The sequence below is a fragment of the Dromaius novaehollandiae genome, unplaced genomic scaffold, assembly GCF_036370855.1.
Source record: "Dromaius novaehollandiae isolate bDroNov1 unplaced genomic scaffold, bDroNov1.hap1 HAP1_SCAFFOLD_99, whole genome shotgun sequence".
Classification (NCBI taxonomy): Eukaryota; Metazoa; Chordata; class Aves; order Casuariiformes; family Dromaiidae; genus Dromaius; species Dromaius novaehollandiae.
Window position 1 is genome coordinate 193,855 of NW_026991389.1, and position 22,039 is coordinate 215,893.

Here is a 22,039-nt window from a genome sequence, read left to right on the forward strand (position 1 = left end):
ATTTGAACATCAGATGCTGTGGATGAAGGAATGCCGAAGACCTTCTATAAGAACCTCCATAAAAATTAAGTAGCAAAGCTAATCTCACATAAGGGATGAGCATAATTTATCCAAATCTCTTTTTGAAACACTGAAACATTTACAATTAGTCTGACATTTGTTACATCTTAACTCAATTTAGCTATTGGAATTCTGTTGTATGTATTTTTTACAAACCTTTGTTATTTGAAATAACTGTAATTTCTGCCTACTGCAGTTTACTCATCCGTATTAGGAAGGTCTTTTCTATAACAGATAGGATGTGTTATCCCCTAGAACATGCGCTGAACTATGACAGGTATTAGTGGGAGTTCTGCCCCCCCATGGCTGGGGGCGCCGGGCCCGCCTCTGAGCCGCGCTCCCTCACGGAGCCGAGATCCGCTCCCGCTGCCTGAGGTCCCGGGCCGCTGCTCTGAGGGCGCCGATCGCGGCGCGCGGACGAGGGGCCGTTGGGCGAGGGGGGCCGTTGGGCGAGGGGCCGCTCGGCGGCCGTCCGGCGTCCAATCAGCGGCCGTCCGGCGTCCAATCAGCGGCCGTCGGGTGCCCGGGCAGCGGCGGCTGGACGCGCAGGGCTGTCGCACGGCCCCGAGGGGCAGGGGGAGCAGGGCGCGCAGGCGGGGGAGGCCGAGGCCGAGGGCAGCGAGCCGAGGAGCCCGGCGCAGGACGGCGTGGGGGCCGGGTAAGGGGAGAGAGGCGGCCGCGGGGCGGGGCACGTGGGAGTGCCGGCCGAGGAGAAAGGCAGTCCTGTAACGCTCAGGCGGAGGAGAGTGAAGGGTGTTAACGGGGCTGGGAGGGTAACGGGTCTCGGGGCGAGCGGCTGGCACCGCCGTGCAGTGACCCCGTTCATCTGTAACTCCTCTCCCCTTGCAGGCTGTTGCTTGCAGTTACCGTCCTGGCGTCAAGAGGCAAACCCCCCAGTGTAGCCTTGTTGTGGGCTGCTGGCTTCTCCTGAAGCTCGGGAGGGAACAGAGGGGACGTCCTTGCATTTCATGTTTCGTCAGCCCGACAGCATTTTGGCTTTGATTCCATCTTGCTCCTACCTGTTCCTGGACAGTGACGGGGAGGAGAAGAGGCACTATCCCACCATGTCCCGTTACAGCCTCCATAATCTCCTGGACTGGCTGTACGGGGGGGTGGAGCCCAGCTTTGCTGGCAATGGAGGGCCAGAATGCGCTGCCTTTCTCTCCGGGCAGCAGCGTCTGCTGGAGAGCTTGGTCTTCCTCAGTGTGGGTTTTGTGGAGATCCTTCTGTCCCTGTGGAAGCTGAGGCAGCTGCACTGCAGGGAGCTGGAGGGTCATCTGCTACAGCAGCCCCAGGCTAAGCAGGAGAGCTTGGGCAAAAATCTGCTACTGGTGGCTCTCTGTCTCATCTTTGGGCTGGAGGTGGGGTTCAAGTTTGCTACCAAGACTGTCATTTACCTACTGAGTCCATGTCATGTGGTCACTATGATGGAGGTAAGGCCCATGTGTGGTTACCAGGAAGTTTGCTTTAGCTTTATACTTGCAAGGCAGTATTTTTATATAGTCAGTTGTGGACCAAAAGTGCATAACAAGGGTACAAATGTCAAGAATTGATATAAATTTTTAATAGTGATTTAGTTTTTAATTGGCCAAACTGAAATCGATGAAGAAGCAAACGTCAAATGAAAATACTAATGTCAAACTTCCTGCTTGGAAAGGCAAAAGATTAGTTACCTTTACCTGATCATTGCTTCAAGAATAGAAAATGCTGTTTCCAGTGACAGTAGTGGTAAAATTTGCACCAAATTTAATGAAAGCAAGGCTGTTGCTAACAGGCTGATGTAGTTCACTGGTAACGTTTTCAGGTAAGTTTTTTTTCAGGGATGTGAATGTGTTTTGTGAAGTTGTTGAAGAAATGAATTACTCCTCGTGCAGAAAATTTTGATACTGGCTTTCTAATTTTAAAAGCTGAATGGTAAGGAGGCCAGTCTTACCTCTGTCACATTTATCTGTGGGATGAAATAAGTGGTCTGGCTGAATACCTGTGGGTACACTGTGTAACTTAATGACTTGTGTCTAGCTTGCAGATGCACTTTAATATACAGTTTGTGTAGCGGTTGGAATACTGGAAATGTTCATAAACAATTATTGAACTGTGATATCTAAACCTTATGAGCTCTATTTTCCAATGGTCCTGTACATGTACCTAGAAGTCACCTTCACTGAGAATGTAATTATTTTTGACATCTCCCAAACTCCTTTATAATTTTGTTTAATTTCTCTAATGCTCTAGCCTCAACACTGGACAATTTACAAAATTTAAGCTCAAGAATTAATAAAAGAATGTCAAAAAGACTTTCATAAAAGCTGCCATGATAAAAATATCTGTCTAATAGCAATAACAAATAAAAATCAAACCAATGTAGTTCTTACTCTCAGTCTCCCTTTGCAGAAGGCAAAGGATCAGGGGCAACTGATCTAGGCTGTATCAGATCAAGCCAGTTCTTACTTTCACTCCTGGAGAGCATTTTCTGAAAAAGGAATGGTAACATTGTTTTCTTGTAGTACCAGAGGTCTAAGGGAGATGGGTATCCATTTAAGAGGGGAAAACCAAGCTCTTTACAGAAATATGCAAGACATTTATAGCAATTAACTTGCTGTTCCAGAACTTAATTAGTAGGGTATGTAAATTGCTTAGCAGTGATGCAACGTTAGCTCATAGGACTATAGGACGCTTGCTGCCCATAAAGTAGTAACAATAGCTGTGCAATCAATTAGTCAATATTGGTAATGAAATGGAAAACATAAGTTAGGCAAGAGCTGTAGAAATATTTGAGAAATGAAAAGAAATGGAATGTGGCCATATTATTTTAACTCTTAATATTTACTGGAAGATTTTCCGATTAATTCTCTGGATTAGAAGGTAAGGTTAGATTACTGTTATGACAGATAAGTTTAGTTCCCCTGATATGGTATTATGATATTATGTTACAATAGTAATGTGATATTTATTATAGGTGTTCAGAAAAAGCTGGTATTTATGCATAAATCAGGGAGCTACTATTATTTAGCTCATTTATTAATGGTCTCCTCCGGGAAGACAGAGATTTACCTTTTGTAGCGAGGCATGGGCAACTCTTTTTAAATAATCTCTTTCAGACCACAGTTGCAAACCAGTTGTGGAGCATGTTTAAATCTATGCTAATAACTAATTGGAAATTAGTTATTATACAGCAGTTTATTCTGTGAAATTCAGAAGATGGTATGTCAGCAAAATGCAGAAGTTACGCCTCTTCATCTTTAAACAGCTGCCTTAGGTATAGGCAGGCCCATGTTTAATGTCGAGCATGAAAACAGTTGCAAAACAACAGCGTTCAACAGAGAAAACAAGTTAGATAACAAGACTGATGTCTTCCATCAGCAAGAAAAAATATATACGGTTGGAATCTTGTGAGTTTTGTTCTTCTGCTCTGAGTTTGCTCAAGGCAGCAGGTTGGCAATGAGATATATGAAAATACAATGTTACCATTTTCTTCTGTTCTTACAATTGTTTGTACATAATCCTGCTGCTGGGCCTAAACAATAGGATGAACAGTGGTAGGAGGTGAAGAGATGAAACGTGCTGCAACATTTGAGGTCACTGAAAGGGAAGCCAACAGTAGCTGTTGGTAAAGGTCTCTTCTTGCACTCGATTTCTATTTTCCTTTTCTAAGCTGAGACTATTTCATCTCAGAGCAACAAAGGCTCTGGGCTGTAAGCCAGAAATATTTGGAACTGAAAACTGCCCTCCAGTTTTGTCTGCATAAAAGCAAAAGTCCTGCTTTTGAATGACCTAAAAGTGAAATGAACTAACAAAATAAAATGAGACTTAAACCTTGCGGTGTATTTGAGTAGACAAAACTGCATAATATAATGGTTACTGAGTTGTGCAAATAAATGTGTTTTGTTCAGGTGTCTAATTTCTGCATATCACTTACGCCAACCAGTGTTCAAATCAAATCTCCTTCATAAGCAGGAAGAACTAGTTTAGATGTGTCATCAGAAGGCTAAAGTGTTGGTCAAACGAACATACTCGTTTAAACTACCAAAACAGTTCTCTTGGTTAATCAGATTCAGAGAGCTTGTTGCCATCCTGTCAGCTAGTTGAATCATCTAGAAATAATACAGTTTATTTCCACACCTGGACTTAGTTTAGGTTTCTTGCTTAACTTTTGGAGGAAGAATGACAATGTTGTTTTTTCACCTGTGATGTAAGTGCAGCATCATTTAAAAAAGGGTGGGGGGAACCGAAACTATTTGTTTCTTGATAAGCTGCTTTTTTTTTTTTTTTTTTTTGGATAAAGGTAGAATGGGAATTTTTGTAGTATCTTTGACAGCTATCCCACGGGGATGGAGGTGTATTTGTGCAGTGCAGTTATTTAGTTGGTGTGGTGTAGCAGGAGAAATGGCCTCTATAGAAAGTAAGAATTCTGTTATAGCTTGACTTTTTTTTTTTTTTTTTAAGTTCTTTCTCTACGTGGAGTGCTCTTACTGAAGATGATTTGAATACCTCTTAAAGAAAAAAAAAAAGAGAAAAACAGTTATTAAGACTGAGTATGTGATTGGACCAATGATACTGCTGTAAACCTGGCATGAAAGGGTATGCTAAAGGGGACACATTTTAAGACCAGTAGTGTATTGCAATCCTGTTTTTCCTTGTATAGCAGGAAAAGATTTACCATATGTATAGAACATACCTTTGGCTGGAATAGACTGTCCTAAATGCAAAATTTATGTCCTTAAGAAAATGCTTTTTAGGAAATAGTCACACATTGCTGGATGGTTCTATCAAACAATGATCTTTTTAGGCAAAGGGAACTAAATTAAAGGGAAAGTGGGGGGGGGGAAGACAAGGGGAAGAAATGTCTAAAATATAGGGGAGTTGAGTTTCACGCAGTGATCTTGATCTTAGAGCTGAACTTTGTATAATTAAAATCACTGCTAAGTACATCTGTAATTTGATAAATAATAAATCCTATGTTCACTATTTCCAGTTTTAGCTTCTTTAGAGACCTGGAGCCTTCCTGTCCTCTGTAAGAGGCTACTGTGTTTTTTAGAAACAATGGGCTGTTTTTAGAACGTACGTAATAAATATAGCTTGACTGAGTCTGCATCATTTGGGAATCTGTCCCAGCGTATAATTCATTAATTCTCTCTCTCTCCCTCCCCCTCCCCCTTCCTCCCCTCCCCCCCCCCCCAATTTTTTAAACATTGGAAAAAATCTGATTAGGTGGTCAAATGTGATTTTTAGGTGTGATTGTAAATTTAATTTTCATACACTGCTCCTAAATATCTTTTAATATTTGGAAGAGTCCAGTGTGTGTGTTTTTTATATTCTCTCTCTTCAAAACCTTGAATTAAAAATCTAGGGTCATTTGTAGCCTGTTGTTTGATAGTGGGTATGAAGAACGTTTGATTACATAAATTCAGTAAATATTTATAGAAATGACACTAAATAATGGCAACAACTGTATTGGGTAATGTGAGCAATAGCCTGCATGTAAAAGTTTAATGAGTTATGCAATTTTTAAAGGGCAGCAGTATTCTAAAGCAAAGCTATTTTTTACAGAGTTTCATTCACTGCTGCATGTATTATGATTCTTGGGGAAGATATAGAGGAGTGAAGGCAAAATTTCCTATGACAATGTAAGCTCTCCAAAATGTAAGGAGATATATATGAGCATATATATGGAGCATAGTATACCTTACAGCTTATTCCCAAATCAGTACATTTAGCAGCTGTGTGAGCCTGTTGTAGCAAGGTCAACAATCCTTTCAGTGGTCTGAAATATTATCTGGTAGACATGAAATCCTTCATTTAAACTTAAGTGGAAGATGTGCATAATCGCAGCTCATAAACATCAGATGATGAAGCATGCTGCTTGTCTTCAGCATAAAACAAGTCTTTCTTTCTCTAACTGCAAATTAACTTGCAATACTTCCTCTTAAAGCTGATTCCTGGAAAGGAAAATCATCATAGTGTGTGGTGAAAAAGGGCAGATAGAGAACAACTGAAGCACCGAGAGCACCAGTATTTCTTGGCGGCAAGGCTTATTTCTTGCCAAAGGGTGTATTTCACTGCTAGAAGGATGGCAGTAGTTCAAGGGGCACAGGTATGTTGTGTCATGTCATGTCATGTGGTAAGGGTTTGTATTTATTCAGATTGACAAGTAATTAGTGCCAAGTGAATTTAGTTGTTTATACTTTAATACTTTGGTAGTTAGTGAAATGCCAACTTAAATTACCAGGAATATGGTGCTATATGCCTTGGGGTTTTTTTGGATTATGTCACTGTTCCGGTTTCTTTGGCTAACATGATGTTCTATAATAAAAACAACTATTACATATGTATCATCCTGATGTTTTTAAAGATTGCCTCTTGCTCCAGAAGTACTTAGTATGGTACATGGTGTTAATTTTTTAACATAATCAAAAATCATCTCCAAATACCTTATTAGTGAGACTGAGAAGAACAGTACGAATCTCTGGGTAATCACAGGGTAATCTCTGGGTAATCCTGCAGCTTGGAAAAATAGAAACTTATTGCATTCTAGCTTCTCTATCAAGCCAAAAACTTAAATTCTCTTAATTCTCTCAGCTAAACCCTCTTAATTCTATCAGCTTCTGATGTTATATATAAAGCAGGAGTATTCTTGATTGAGCTCATTAATAAAGCGTTTTTATGCAAAAGAAGGACTAACCTATAACTCTGAAGTCCAGGGAAATAAATGTAATAAGCCAATCACTGAAGATGTAGTGGTTAGTGATTATCTCCAAAATATAATTCTCTTTGCCAATATGGAAAACAAATTATGGATTTTTGACTAGAAAACGTTGGTGGGACTGCAGGTGACTCGTATTTTACTCAGATATAGGGCTCTGCAGCGAGTGCTCAGAAAACTGGGAGAAAAACATTTCTGTTCTTCAGTACTTTGTCCACCTGAAGAAATTACAGAAGGTATAGATAGATGCAGTATTGTGAAAGGACTGAGAGTAGTTGAAACTCAGCTTTGTGGACAAACTGCAAAGGCAAGTATGGATGGTATGTGTTTTAAGGTATGATGTACATGACCATTAAAAGACTAAAAATTTTTAGAGAACAAATCTAGGAAAAAAAAGCCTTTTCCATACGGTATTGTAGCAGCTATGAGGTAGAAGATAAGTCATGTATCAAGCTAAGTTTATAGTTGTTTGCATAATTCTTCCTTCATAACAGAACTTAATTCAGTTTGGACTGATCCCTTATACGTATGGTAATTGTGAATGTCGGTGACTGTACTTTTCCTGAGAATTAATTGAAATCCTATGATCTAAGATAGTTGCTCTCTGGGTAAAAAATTAAAAATAATTTTATACAGTCATCTTCTAAGTTGTGCTCAAGAAAAAAAATCAGTGTGCTTAAGACTCGTTTTATTATCATAATTATCCTGACATACTCAAAAGGTACTATTTTGAAACTTACTTTTCAAATCCTACTAGAATAACATCAGCTGTTTTTATTTCATCTTTTAAATTAGCTCTGTAAACTCCAAAAAACAGTGTAGACTGGTTTCTTTCATATCTATATTTTGTGTTTGATGGCACTCTTTAATGGAAACCTTTTTCATGTGCAATGCCATTTTGACCTTTTTTTATTATTATTATTTTAGGCTTTGGGAGGCACTTACAAGGTGTCTCTGCCCTGCCTGGACATCAGTTTGGACAAAAGCTATGGGAAGTTAATTATCTGAAAGTTGATCTTGCAGTCTATCAAATTTGGTTGCCATTGGCCAACAGGATCAAAAGGTAGTAAAGGCAGAATGCTTGTATCTGTACAGGCGATGAACATAAAATCCTATTTTTAGGAGGGAAAAAAAGAGTCTAAATGAAATTGAATAAAGTCAAAGAACTTTTTGTAAAACAAAGTCTAGAAGAGGTAGCCCAATAAAACAAGGAAAATATAAGATTATGCAGAGTCTTCAATAAAACTACCAATAAACTCCCAAATAACCTTCATCTTCCCAAATCATTGTCCACTATCTGCATATCTTTGCCAAAACTTCTATTGAGGCTGAAGATGCAATCATCCCCCTGTATTGGCCAGGAAAGAAAAGCTAGAAACATTCAGTATACCATTCAGGTTTTAATCTACAGAATAGCCCACAAGAAAGTTAATTTTAATGTTTGTAACAATGTATGATTTTTTTTCCCCCTTAAAATATCAATAATTTACTTTTTTGTGATATTAGGCGACATTATTTTGCTTTTAGAACAGAGGAACAGAAAGGTTGAAACTGAAGTGTCCATTATTGGGGGCAGGGGGAAATAAAGGAGGAGAGAGGCAGATTATATGATCAAGTTACTGAAGACTTGAGTTTTAACGCCTCGATGAATTAAGGTCTTTTAATTCTACAATTGTCTTCATTTTAGCATTTTATTTTTTTCAGCTTCCCTGATCTTTTAACATTGTTTCCTTAATGTCTTCATGCTTTGTTGCTGTGGCAGATTCCCTGAAAAGCAGTTTAGTTTTTTGGAGGGAATATTAGTAAATTTATCCTTGTAACATGTCAAATATGAAAGAGCTGCATATCTTAGGAAATGGTATATAAACAAGGTTTTTTTCAGAATGTGCTTTTTTTGTCTACTGAAGGAATAAATGTATATGGTCCTTAAACTGTTTCATCAGCACAACTGAGGGATTGGTGAACTGTGACAATAAAAAGGTATTAGTGACTTGAGGCAGAGTAGAGCAAGAATATGCTAAAATGGTTTTGCTTCTGTAGGAAGCTGTGATATGAAACTTCATGCTTTGCATATGTAACAAAAGTGAATAGATATGAATATGCATATGAAAATCTTATTGGGAACATGTGAGCTTTCACGGAATCATTGACAGATGTAAATGCAAGTTAAACCTGTAGTATTTTATTAGGAAGTTGGAGACTTGAATATTATTTTTCTAGTCAGCATTTTTTTTCTTCTCCCCCAGATTAGTTTCTTATTGTCACCTTTTGCTAACAGCATTAAGCTAGGAGTGGGGAAGGAAGTAACCCACTACTAGTGAAGGCCTAGTGCAGATGGTGATTAGAGGAAAAGGAAGAAAAATAGCCTCAGTGCACTTTTTTTCCCTCTGAACTATACCTAAGATGTCATTACTAATGCTGCTGTGATACACATAGGAAGACCTGAGTCCTATGTTAATAATTAATCCTAAAATACGAGAAGTCTAGAAAATCTTTCACCTAGGACTATATAATGGAAGAAACGGAGTACAGGTTCTTCTGATAAACAAGCTAAGCCTATGTAAGGGGAGACTAACCTAGAATGTCCCAATGAATATATATATATTTACAAGACATTACTTAGTCTTTAGAGTAGAAGATGGAAATTGTTCAGCTTGCTACACCTCTCTCATCCCCAGGTTGAAACTGGGAGGTTGGAAGGAGGGGCAGGCAGCTTCAGATGTTCCCAGAGTCTGTTTTGTGTAACACAGGAACCACTTTTTACTGTAGTGTTATGTAATGCTTTGCCAGCAATGTTGCTTTGAATTGTGAGTACTCTTAACAATAGATTAACAGTTCCACAGGACAAATTAATTAATCCCTGAATCCATCTGACAGCTGCAGAAAGGCAACTGTGCTTCTTATGCTGAGAGGTTAAGTACGTTTTAATTGTTGCTGTATAGCAAGGAGAATGTAACAATCTCTTAGTGTCCGTTCTCTTTTCAGATTTGGCATTCTAAAAGATCTTAACCTTATCTCCTGATTTGTCAAACTGTATTTATGAGTTTTAAAGAGTTGCTTTTTAGTAGGCACACAGATGGCTTCTAAATGATATGGCTGCTTTGTGCTGAATTGATAATTAATAAAAATGATCAACATCTAATTTACAGCCTTGATTCGGTATCGAGGTTTATGGTGGAGTTATTAAAGCATATTACTTTCTGATAAGAAATAATAGGTTGATTGTTTTGAACTTATTTTAAAAATGAATTCTAGACTTAACAAAATCTTCTTCACCTTTTAAATTATCCAGCTGCTTGAATGTTCCTTGCCTTATGTTTTATCATTGTAGGGGGGAAATGGATATTTTTCACGTTTACAGTGAAAGCCAATGTACTGTAACCTTTTAAACATACCTTTTAATCTCTTTTGCTCTAGAGGGTACTTTGATACACCTAAGAAAGAGTAAAGGCTTTTATTTAGGTAGAGATTGAGCAGAGGGTTACCCTCCTCCTCCCCTCCCCCCTTTTTTCTCTTTTTCTTTAATTCATTCCAGAATTTGGTCATGGATTTTTCATATTGCTCTGAATGTTGCAAGTAGCAATTAAAAGCTAACCTCTTCATTTCAAAATAGTGTATTAAAACAATCAATTTATGACCTGGTTAATTGAGCATGACTGGAGTGTTTGAAAAGAAAGATACATTTCCAGTCTGCTGCGGCTGCAACCAGGCACTAAATCAAACAGATGGCTCACAGAGACAGGCAAGCTGCTGTTATTAAAGGTAAATGAAATCTTCTGTGCTGCATTTATGAGACATGAGAGTTTTACCTGTAGCATGCTCAGGCAACTTTTGCCAGAAACAACTTTCCTTGGACTTCTGTAAACATTCCTATCTATGTGATGGGTGCTACTTTGTCTGAAGCTTAATCTGGAATAGTTAGTTGCGTGACTTGTTCTTTCCTTCCCCTTCTGCCTTTTTGATCATCTTCTTTTGCCGTTAGTTTATTTCTGATCAAGCAAAATCATCTTTCTGCATATCTGTCTCTCAGTAGGACAAAGATTAGTAGAAGACAAGTGTTTCATGACAAGTTTTGACTATACTCTCTCCCTCAATTCACCAACTCAAAAATAATGTCATTAAAATACTTCTAAAGGGAGCTTTAGGTGTAATATTTTGAAGAGTGTTGGAATATTTTGGAATCCAAAACTGGAGAGGCAGCCAAGTAATAGAAAAAACCCCAGCTCTCCTTACTCATAGTGCACATGGAGTGGCACAGTAACATTAAATAAATTGGAAGGTATCCAGGCCTAGATATTTGAAAAGATATTTTACTTCAGTTCAGATACATTATTGCTATTATACTCTTTAGTTGCATCCTTTTCAAATGAAAGATTGTGCTTCCCTTTTGAGAACAGCTCTTGGGATTTTTAGTAGTCTTGCTTTCTGAAATGCTGATTAGTCAAACTAGTGGTGGAATGTGGCTTTATCAAATGTCAAAGAAGCGAGGAACCATTAGACAAACAGACAAATGGGAAAATTTGTGGCTGACATGAGAAATGATTTTTGAAATGGCAGTGTTCTCATAAACCTTTTGGAGCTTGTAAAACAAATCTATACCTTCTCATCAGTATCTGAGAATTCTTCTAGACTTGACTCCAGCATGTATCATAGCCTTTCATTTTAGAGATTTAATCAGCTGTTTTTAGGATCTCAATTGTAGGCTAGTCATGCCTTATAATGGCAAGATGGGGAAAATGCTAGCAATCTTCCTAACGTAGTAAATTTTAGCTACTATAGGTAGTAGCCTGGTAACATATCAGGACATTTACATCTTGAAGTTTGAGTTTCTCTCAACATCTGAGCATGTTGGATTTGTAATAATGCCATTTAGGAAAATCTGCTTGCATCAGGGACTTTTTTTTTTCCCCCCTCCACCAAAAGTGATTGATAGCAAATGTACTTAAGAGGCACTGCTGGATTAAAAAAACAAACAACCCTCCCCCTCACCCAATCCCTTTCCTTTCTTACCATGTCCAATCTAGCAGTACAGTTAAATGGAAAATGGAAAACTCCATGTGTCTGACTGTGTTCTTTACCTCTTTCCAACTCATACTGGTGCACATGCACATTGCTGAAGTCTAGATTTGCAAATTGTGAAAGACTTTAAATAAAATTATTTCCATATGAACTGGAAAAATCAAATAATGGAAACCTCGAATATCTCAAAACTGATCTGGTAATTGCAGCGTAAGTAATGCTTTAAAGTGCAAGAAGTGAAAATACTATTAGGGGTTACCATAGTGCATGCAGATTAGAAAATTAATTTGTCTTAAGTGAGCTGTCAGGTTAATGTTAACATAGTTCATTGTGGTTTCATAAAGTTGCAGTCTTTTGTGAATTTTAGGTGTTTGTTCCAACATTAAATTTGTTCACACTTTGGAGATGTGGGTGCATTTTAATATTTTTGCCATTAGGAAAACTGATATAATCAATAAAAGCCCCCAAACTTGCTGCAAAATACCACTTTATTTCAGTGGATATCTAGCCTTTTTTCCATGCATGTTATTTTTGACTTTTACCTAGAGACATTACTGCAATGTCAAGGAGTAATTTTTTTGTAAATTCTGACTTCTAAAAATGCATTTATAAAAAAAAAAAAAAGAATTACCTGTTTTCCCCAGTTCCTTATTCCCTCTGAGTGGTTATGCTTGCTTCCGGTGATTAAAAGGGAAGGAGCTTAACAGGAATTTGTGGAGGGCAAATGTAATACTTTGTGATATCTACGTATTGCTATCTTCTCGATCCTGCCAGGAAATTAAAGGTAGGGAAGGCATACTTTGCAGAATATTCCTTTTGGACTAGCTGACAAATGAAGAGTTGGCATACATTACCATAGGAATAGTGAAGACTGCCTTTTCTCTCTCTGTGTTTTTTGCATGGGAGGAGAGGACTGATACACAAGGGAGAGAAATGTTCCATTGACCTCACTTAACAGTGGTGTGAATCCTAATAGACTTTGCTGTGCTCACTTCTTAGAGAGAACAGTGCGTCTAAGTCCAAAGGAAGAAACATTTTGCTCTAGGTCATAATGTTTCTATCTTTTGATCCCTGTGCAGCTCTGTAGTCTCTCACATGATCCTGTCTGTCACTACAGAAGTTCTCCTCGATAAATTCATGCAATATTACCTTGATAAGGTCTTCAGAATAGTCCTTTTACATACAGGCTCTACTACCTACCACAGTAATGCAGATGACTAATAAATTAGATTTAAGAAAATAATGATCGCTGCTGTTTAAGGAGCTCAGACATGATATTTCTTGGAAACTCCATCAAATACTGAATGATTGGATCACATACATGTTCACTCTATACAATTTTTAAGCATATTAATGCAGGGGGGGAAATATCCTTTTCCTTCTTTGCAGTCTGTCCCAGAGCTGCAGATATCACTTGGAGCTTTCTCTTCTTTCTCAGTGCATGGTTCAAGAAATGCATTATGGAACAGGCTGATTCTCAACCCAGTCCTGGGTTGGTTCAATGCAACCATGAGTTTAGTCTCTTTCAGGTCTCCTCTCAGTAGACGAATAGCTAAGCAGTGCAATCCTCTCCCTTACAGTCTCCAACTTCTAACAGCCCTGGTGACCCATCATGTGTTCTGGTGTGACCTTTGTATTTGGGCTTGTGCAGAGGGAGTGCTGCTCATGCAGTTCTTCGTGCCAGAAATATTTCCCATGGGGATGGACGGTACTTATGGTCTTGCAGAGCAACTAGGAATTTGACTGACTTTCTGACTTCTGTTTTCTTCTGGGTCCTCAGGCTTGAAGTGAAGTTCTGTTTGCAGATTTACCAGTGTTTTGAATTTCTTTGTAGTTTATTACTTGAAAAGAATCTCAGAATCTCCTGGTCCTGTGCTGGTGAAAGATTGAAATGCTGCTTTCTGTCTCTCAAGCATCCTGACTCACAGTGCTGTGCCCACGTAAGGAAACGCACAGATAACAAGTCCTAAGACCACCCATGATTTTGTATCCTCTCTTTCTCTCGCTCCCCTCAGCCCAAAATCTTTTTCAGGTCGAAGATGCTTGATGTGTTAAATTGATCCATGTATGGAAGCTATTCAATACATTTTGATCATTCTTGTTGACTTCTGTAACCCTTTCCCAAATCTGCTGTCTTTTGGGTGGGTGGTGTGTGTGTAAAAGTGAGAGGGAAGGGAATGACCAAAACTGTGCCCAGAATTCAGCAGGTCAGACAATGAATATTTTATAGCTTATTTTTCCTCTCTCAAATGTTACTTTGTACATTTTGGGCTTCCAGTTAATTCTTTTGTCCTTCTTTTCCTTTGTAACACGTGAAAATATAATGGGTAAAATGAGGAGGGATATTGCGGTTGTTTCTTAGCTTTTTTCTAAATTGAAAGTTTAGCTGTTCTGCCTTGAATGTACGCAATGATGATCAGATAAAAACGTGTGTGGAAGAGCCTCCTTCAGTGTACTTTAAAATATATGTTGTCTCGTGTCTGCAACGTGCCAGCTAGGATGGGGGCTATTATCTCTGCTAGTCTGAGCAAGTAAAACCTTCAGAGTTTTACCAGGAACACAGAAGCTGGGTACTCTTCACAGCCATGTCACTAACTTTATATGATATTGTTCAGTTTATAAGACTTAGCTGTTTCCTACCTCAAGGCTAAGGACTGCGTTTCCAGTATGACAGTGAAATGTAATATTATTATGGAATGAGTATGTGAACACTCAGTACGTTAGAGCTTATGAGCGTGTCTGCTGTGAACTAGGTATTTTCAGGCTGCTAATTACTATGTGAGCTGAATGATGGTGCTCTCTAACATTTAAATCTACTCTGTGAAATAATCCTCTGTAAATCTGCTACAAAGGGTCTGTAAAACATTCCTTTTAAGAGGTTGTGAGGTTTATTTATCATGGAAAGTAGGTATTTAGAGAGAAAGTGCTTGATATTAAATTGCTAAAGCTGAAACATTTGAAGATCTGTTTCACTATCTTAAAGTTTTAACATAAACATGCCAGTTAAATTCCCTGCTATCCTTCCCAAAAATGAAAGACAAACACATTTTTCTGAAAGATCCCTCATAACAGAGGGACTTGCATGCTCAAAAATATTTAATATTTCTTTTGCCATCACAAATCCGGAAACTGTGTTTGTTGCTGTAGAGCTGACCTGAAAATGAGCAGCTGTGAATCCTGTTCTCTTCTTTGCCTGTCTCTGAGGCAGTAAAGTATTTTGGATTAGGTTGATGAGTTCATCTCAATCTTTGTAACTATTATGACCATACTTTTTTAATACTTGCTACTGTTTCACCTCAATGGTGAGATTCAGCAGGTACATTAAGATTCAGCTGCTACATAGAGTTGTACCCTAGTTTTTCCTCTGCCGTTCAGTAGTTGGAACGCTCTGCAGTGTGTCAGAAAAGTGAATGACTGGTGTGATTAAGACACATTTCTCTGTGTACACAGAGAAAAGCATTTCAGTTTGTTTTTGTTTTTTTTTAAGATGTAGGAAATAAAAAGAAAAAAATGAAATCTGTACTGGAGGAATAGAATTTTCTTCATTTAAGTATGAACAGTACTTCAAATGAATGTAAGGAAATCATAAGATACCTGAATTTAAAGGTTCAAATGAACTAGTGGGACTCTAAATGCCGTCTCTCCTTCTGTTAACATATATCATGGAATGTTTAAAAAGTTGGACTTTTTGAATATATACTTTGAATATATACAAATAGCATGGGAAAAAACAGGTATTATAAGAGACCACAGAAGGGAAAATTTTATGGTCCACGACAGAAGGGATATAGTCCACAGTTGATGAAACTTTAATTGAGTTAGTAGACAGAGTCTGTTGCAAAAATATCAAATGACAGAATGATGAAATGTAATTAGTAAGTGTTGGACACTTTTCCCAGAAGCCATATGGACCTTAATGTGTAAGGTGATACACAGACCTCACATAAGATTTTGTGGGTTTTTTGTTTTTTCCTTAGCAAAGAAAGCATCCACTAGCAGATTGTCATCATGCATCCATTGTGTTCACTTACTCTTTAACCTTCCTTGATGAGTAGAAATGGCTTGCTTTTTAAATACAAGACTTGAAAGAAACTCTGATTGGCTTTTAGGAGCATTCACTAAGCAAATGTCTTGAGGTTCTTTAAATTAATTGATGCCTTTTTCTTGCTGTGCCTCTATTAGAGTTCTGTATGACTAAGGAAAAAGATTTTTTTTCCTGTGAGTGTATGTGTACATTCTAAACTGTTATTGAGACTGACGGACTTGAATTAAAACATACAAGTAATTTGATTAGAGAAATAAATGGCTGTATATTAGGAACCTGCACTGGAAATAAAATATTTGAAATGTGCGCATCTATTCATATGGTAATAACAGGCCCTTTCAGGCACAAGGGCTGAATAGAATGATGCAGCCTTCAACCTTTCGATTGTTGCTATAGCAAGTACATTGCCTGCTAGTAATTAATTTGAACATCCATCAGTTACCTGGCCAGGTAGGCCCTGTAGCACTTCAAAGAAATAGGTTTGTTCAGTTTATCCAACTTGTCCCCAAAGTGGACATGTTCTTCAAATATTCTCACTTGGAGTGATTTAATGAGTTGACTAGTAGCTTGGCAGTGAAATAATCTATTGTGCACTTATTTTAGAAACAACAGAAAAAAGCATGATCCATTTTTTACTGAAATACTTTCTCTCAGAGAGCAGACCAAACTAGGAAGGAATTCTTCTGCCCCCCCCAACCCCCCATAGTGGACAATATTTTTTTAAAAAAAAGGGGGGGTAGGGGGTTAACACTGAACACTTGCACAGTTTTTTCTTTTTATCCAGAGTAAAACTTGCTGATATGAAGTGTTTTAAGTTGCTGTGAAAGTTAGATGGGAGATTGTTGCTAATCAACAATATTTTATTACATAAGGATTTAAACCAGGTCGTATTTATGGTAGGAGTTTGGCCTGCGAAGAGAAACAAATATATACTGCTCAAATTGCATTAGGCTACTTTTTGTTTTAGGAAATAGATAGCTAATTACTGGTGAAATTTAAACAGTACTTCAAAAATACTCTATGGAAATAAGGCAACAAATGTATTTAAAGATGACTGCTAAGGTTATCTATAGAACGGATACTGAGATATCCTCTGGTCATGGTAAGGTCCCTGCTGTGCTGAATACTAAGCATTTATGATGACAATACTCTCCTTTGCTTCAGCAGTGCCGGACCCAGTCTTGAAGATCTAATGTAAGATGGTTGTCTATAAAAGCCTCTTAGCACTTCCCAAAGTAAGGCTATAGAGGCTACAATAGTGAAATGATTGGTAATACAGTAATCTGCTTTACAAAAGCCCTGAGAGAGGGAGAGAGAGAGAGAGAGAGATCTATATATAAGTATATATATATTTAATAATGAGAGAATTTCAAATGGACTAGAACTTGATTTGCTTCTTAGGAACTGGCAGAAGCTGAATCCTAGATGCTGCTCATACTGCTTAAATCCTTGTATATGTAGGTAATGTGAGATCTTTTAATTTGTTCATGATTTTGAGTCTTTTCCAGCTCTGCTGTAAAACAGTTCTTCTAGTAGAAGTGATCTGTCACATACAGAACTGAGGAAGAAAGATACACAAAATAGAGTTTAAATAAGATCGTATCATTAATTTCTTTCTTTTTTTTTTGCCTAATGTTTCAGATTTTTCTTCTTGACTGTCCTCCATGTCGGGTTGCAATGATTCTTTTCAGGTAATGCCCCATCCTTGCTGCATTTCTGTCTACTTGCATGGTGTGCTTAGAAGTTGATTGTGGCTTAAGTCATAAAATAGTAAGATACGCATCCAGCCCTTAGTTAGAAAGACATACTGGCTGGACTGAATGATGAGACCTTGAAAAGGGTCATGGCTTCAGCTGTGGGTGCTGAGTCCACTGACCCTTGTTTCTTTTGTACTGGTGGTGGTTTTGGTCTCACAGGCAACACCTATTCGCGCAGTAGTTGATGAGAGCACAGGTGTCCTTCTACAGAATAACCTATGGGCTTGTTAAATGTATGTCATGTGCCTCGTACTTTCTGATTATCTTCACTAAAAATTAGTAGCTGATCTTCATGGAAGGCCATATGTACAGTATGGGTCTATTTTTTAAAATGTGGAGATAAGTTAAATAGTTAAAGCAGATTCCTACTGATTTGGGTATTTCTCAAATGTGTGCAATCTTTTCTATAATATTGCTTATTGTTACTAACTTTAGGAAGTGGTCTAATGGACTAGTGCAGTAGAGTCCAGTAAACAGCCCATACTTTTTATAGGTTCTTACCTATAGAGTTCTTGCTCTCAAAGGCCCTCTCTCATGTGCGTTGCATGATAGGGGTACAGCTAGTATATTGTGAGGAGGGTCATGGGACTTCCCAGACAGAATGATAATCAGGAATGGCTGTAGTTGCCACCGTGACAGTTCACTCGGCTCTTTCTTCTCTTAGTCTAGGCAGTGACTGGAAAATATGATGCTGGGGGCATGCCTCATGAATTGTTTTGGAGGTGCTACTGTCTCGCTACAACTTTTTCCTGCTGCTCCTTATTTGGGCAGGGAGTAGGCTGAATGCAGAGATACAGTACTAGTGCCTCTTCATCTCAGAGAGCGTGCAAAGTAAGTCTGGTGTCTAGGAAATCCTGGATTTACTATGCATTTGCAAAGGACTGGTTGCAGGGCAGAGGCTGCAGTATTTGTTCTTTTTCAGAATGAGCCTTTCTGTTTTCTGACGTCCTGACATATAAATGACATTTGAAGAACTGTTTTGGAATTGTAATACTTCCTCCCCCGCCCCAAGTTACTTATAAACTTTGTAATTTTTAATAGAGTTTATGACAGGCAGTGGTTGTAGAATGAAATTTATGCTTTACTTTGTCTCTTATATAAAGTAGACTTAAACAGTACTGACCTTACTTCTGTAGGTCCTGATGCAACAGTGGTTCAGGGAGAGATGACTGAAAGCTGTATAAAATAAAATACAGCACTGTAATTTAAATACTACTTTCTTTCCCTGTTCTTTGCTTGGGATTCTCTGTTGCATCTTTACAAATATAATTCTTTTATTTAAGTGACTCAAAAATCAGACTTCTTCCAAATTCCCAAAGCTTTAGTTTGATGTCATGTACATTTATGGAGTTGGATGAAAGTAAAAACTTTCTCAAATGTCTATTTTAAGCTCTGAAAGCAAAATGAACAGCAAAATTTCAACCATTTAGCAGCCTGGACCATGAACAGGATTAATATGAACAGGATTAATATGAACAGGCAGTCAAAACCTTCTAGGAATCCAAAGCTCATTATAGAAAGCAGTCCTACTTCAGGAAATTATTAAAATGTTTATTTAAAGAGAGTTCTTATCCTGGTTATTGCAGTGAACAGTGGCTTTATTCAAATTAAAGCCAGCAGAATTTTCTCAAATTTCCTGCTACCTTTTATGAAAGATACACTACATAAAATACTACATAACTATACATAACATGTACATATAACATACTACATAAAAACTTTGCATTTCATTTCTAATCTGTGAAAATAATATCTCATCTCTCTTCTAAGGTTGCAGATGCATATGTTAAATGGGGCCCTCTTAGCATTGCTGTTTCCTGTCGTTAACACGCGCCTGGTGAGTATACTATACCTTTCCTTCTCCTCGTGTATTTCTTCCTACAATACTTTCTCTAGAAAGGTGCTTGAGCTGTCTTTAGAGGTGGCTAAATTACACAGATTTGGTTTAGGAGCTATACTTCTAAAATACTAAGCAAGTTTTGATGGTTAAAATTTCTTGCTGCGTGTAAATTCACTGCTCATGGAAAACTTCTTTATTCCCATATCTTTGTTTCTGCAGGTATTTCCTCCCTCTCAATTAAATTCAGCAGGCTACATACTATTTGCATAATGAATCGGAGTGATCTATAAATACCTGCTGGATTTGTGTATTGAAGAGATATCTAAGACACTGAGAAAATGATGGGATGAGAGTGTTTCACTCAAAGCAGGTAAGTTAGCTCTTTTGCTAAGATCTTTCTGAAGTACTAGATTATCACTGAGTTGCTTCTTTTACTGTGAAGAACTTGCTGTTTTGAATATGGCAGTCAGATTACTAACACTTGCAAGTAGCCGCCTTTCTTCATCCCAGACCCTTTTGTAAAGCTATCTAAAAGGTGTTTCTTCTACATTGCTGGAGCAAGCAAACTACTTTCTGAAATGCATTTTCTTTTTATTTGTAAGTATTATTTTAATGATGTCTGAGACAACACTATTGAATGCCTGAAACTGAAGAACTAGTTTCTTTTCAAGCAGATGCATATAAAACTATAAATAAAATTTAAGTATAAAAAGTTTAGACTTCAGAATGGCTACGTTGTGAGATGGAGCTGTCAAGTGTGTTTTCTTTTGGACGTCAGTTGCTACGCTGCCGTACCTTTTGTCCTTGTGTTTTACAGGGTAAATTGATTGTGGGGAAAAAAGTTAATGCAAAAAAATAGTTTATATCTTTCACATGATTAGGTTAATTCTAAAGTCTAAACCCTTTTGTAGGGTGGCAGCAAGTGCATTCAGGAATGTAGTTGTAGCATCATATCGTAGCTGGGGTGGGCTTAATCTAGGAAACTTTGGCAAACAAGACCAGTGAAGTTGCAGCAATGCAATTTGTGTAGGCTGCTAATACAAGGACATATTCAGGGTTCAAGTTGTATAGTTGGTGCTGAAATCTCTGCTGCCAGTTTCAATGTTATCGGTACTGAAGCAAGCTAGATTGTTAGTAGATGTATGCCGGTCAGCATCATTTAAGCCTTTGAATATGCTATAGATACAGTCTTTATTTCAGCCTGGTGGCAGCTATTAGTCCTACAAATTATAGTTTGAGTTAGATTTTTGCTTCAAGTTATTTACCTCCAACAACAAGCTTTTTTCCTGAGTGAAGTCACATAAGAGCCCTCCTATGATCAAAGTGAACGCTGAGTAAATATATTTGGCTTTAGGAAAATTCAGTCTGTTTTACCAGGCTGTAAATTCCTGGTACAGGTCACTAGAATGGATCCAAAATACTAGTCTTTGATTTACAAGCACAATCACAAAAACTTCCATGTGGAGAGTTAATAATGTGGAGAGTGGAAGCGTAGAACAAAGTTCATTGTCCATTCCACCCTGATCTTTAAACTGACAGTGAACGTGATAGCTTTGAAAGCGGCTTCACAGGATAGCATGTGGCCCATGGTTAAAATGACGTAGTGGGAGACTAAAAAACTAGAAGTGGGTACACATGAATATGGGAGATTCCTCAGGCCTGGAATTTGCCCAGTGTTGTTGGCGTCTGTCACCTGCTCTCCCCCCCAAATTAGGCACAGCAGGGTTTCTTCATCCAGGTTTTCAAAACTGCTACAAATTTCCTGTCTTCTGGAAGAAAAATTAGCCTGTTGGTGTCCCTAGTAATACTCAAACCTGTCGAGAATTAATGCTAAGAAAAGTTGTCCTGAATCTGAGCTGGATAAAATATTTCTAAGAATTATTTTTAAGAGTTGTTATGCATGCACATATGGGGGTGTGTGTGTGTGTGTGTGTGTGTGTGTGTGTGTGTACGTATATATACATATAAGCGCACATGCTTGCTCATTTTCTCAGATTTCAGTGGTTTCAGTAGTATAAGCCTAGAGTTCCTTCAAGATTTAGTCTTTTAGTCCTTCCTAATCTGGTAACTACACATATTCTTTTTCATACTAGAAATGTTTATTTGCAGTTTGCAATTGTTTTTATTAAAACTAGTTACTGCTGAATAGAAATGGCATTAAATCAAAAATGCAAATAGAATTTCTTGATAATAGAATACTTTTCCTGTTTCAAATTAGGTAGCTTTCTGATTTCTATTGGATTTTTAGGAGTAACCTGTTAAGGTTAAAATAATACATGTTGAAATATTTTAATAAATCATTAACTTGTATTTTCTCTAATATTATTATAGATCTCACTTATATTTGGGCAGTGGTGATTAAACAGGAAAAATACAGACTACTCGTATAAAATTCTGCCCTTCTCTAGAGACAGAGGAGCCAAAGGACTACGTCCAAGAGCAAATATTTTTGGAATAAATACAGCTCTAGGATATTTTTGGCTTAACAGCTGCTTGCTAGGCTAGTCTCTTTTCTGTGTGTCTTCTGGCACAAGATAATATGGGTGATGTTTTATAGCACTGCAGCTTTGGCCCAAATTATTTCTTGGTAGACGTGCATTCTGCTCTATAACTGTCGT

The 22,039-nt window shown here is 37.9% G+C and overlaps 1 long non-coding RNA gene across 1 annotated transcript; it reads left to right on the forward strand.

Annotated features, from left to right (window-relative positions):
- Positions 1-381: 381 nt before the first annotated feature.
- Positions 382-17,543, forward strand: LOC135326113 (uncharacterized). Its single transcript, XR_010386756.1, has 3 exons — positions 382-435; positions 910-1,493; positions 17,466-17,543. It is a non-coding gene; the product is annotated as an uncharacterized LOC135326113 (long non-coding RNA).
- The last annotated feature ends 4,496 nt before the right edge of the window (positions 17,544-22,039 follow it).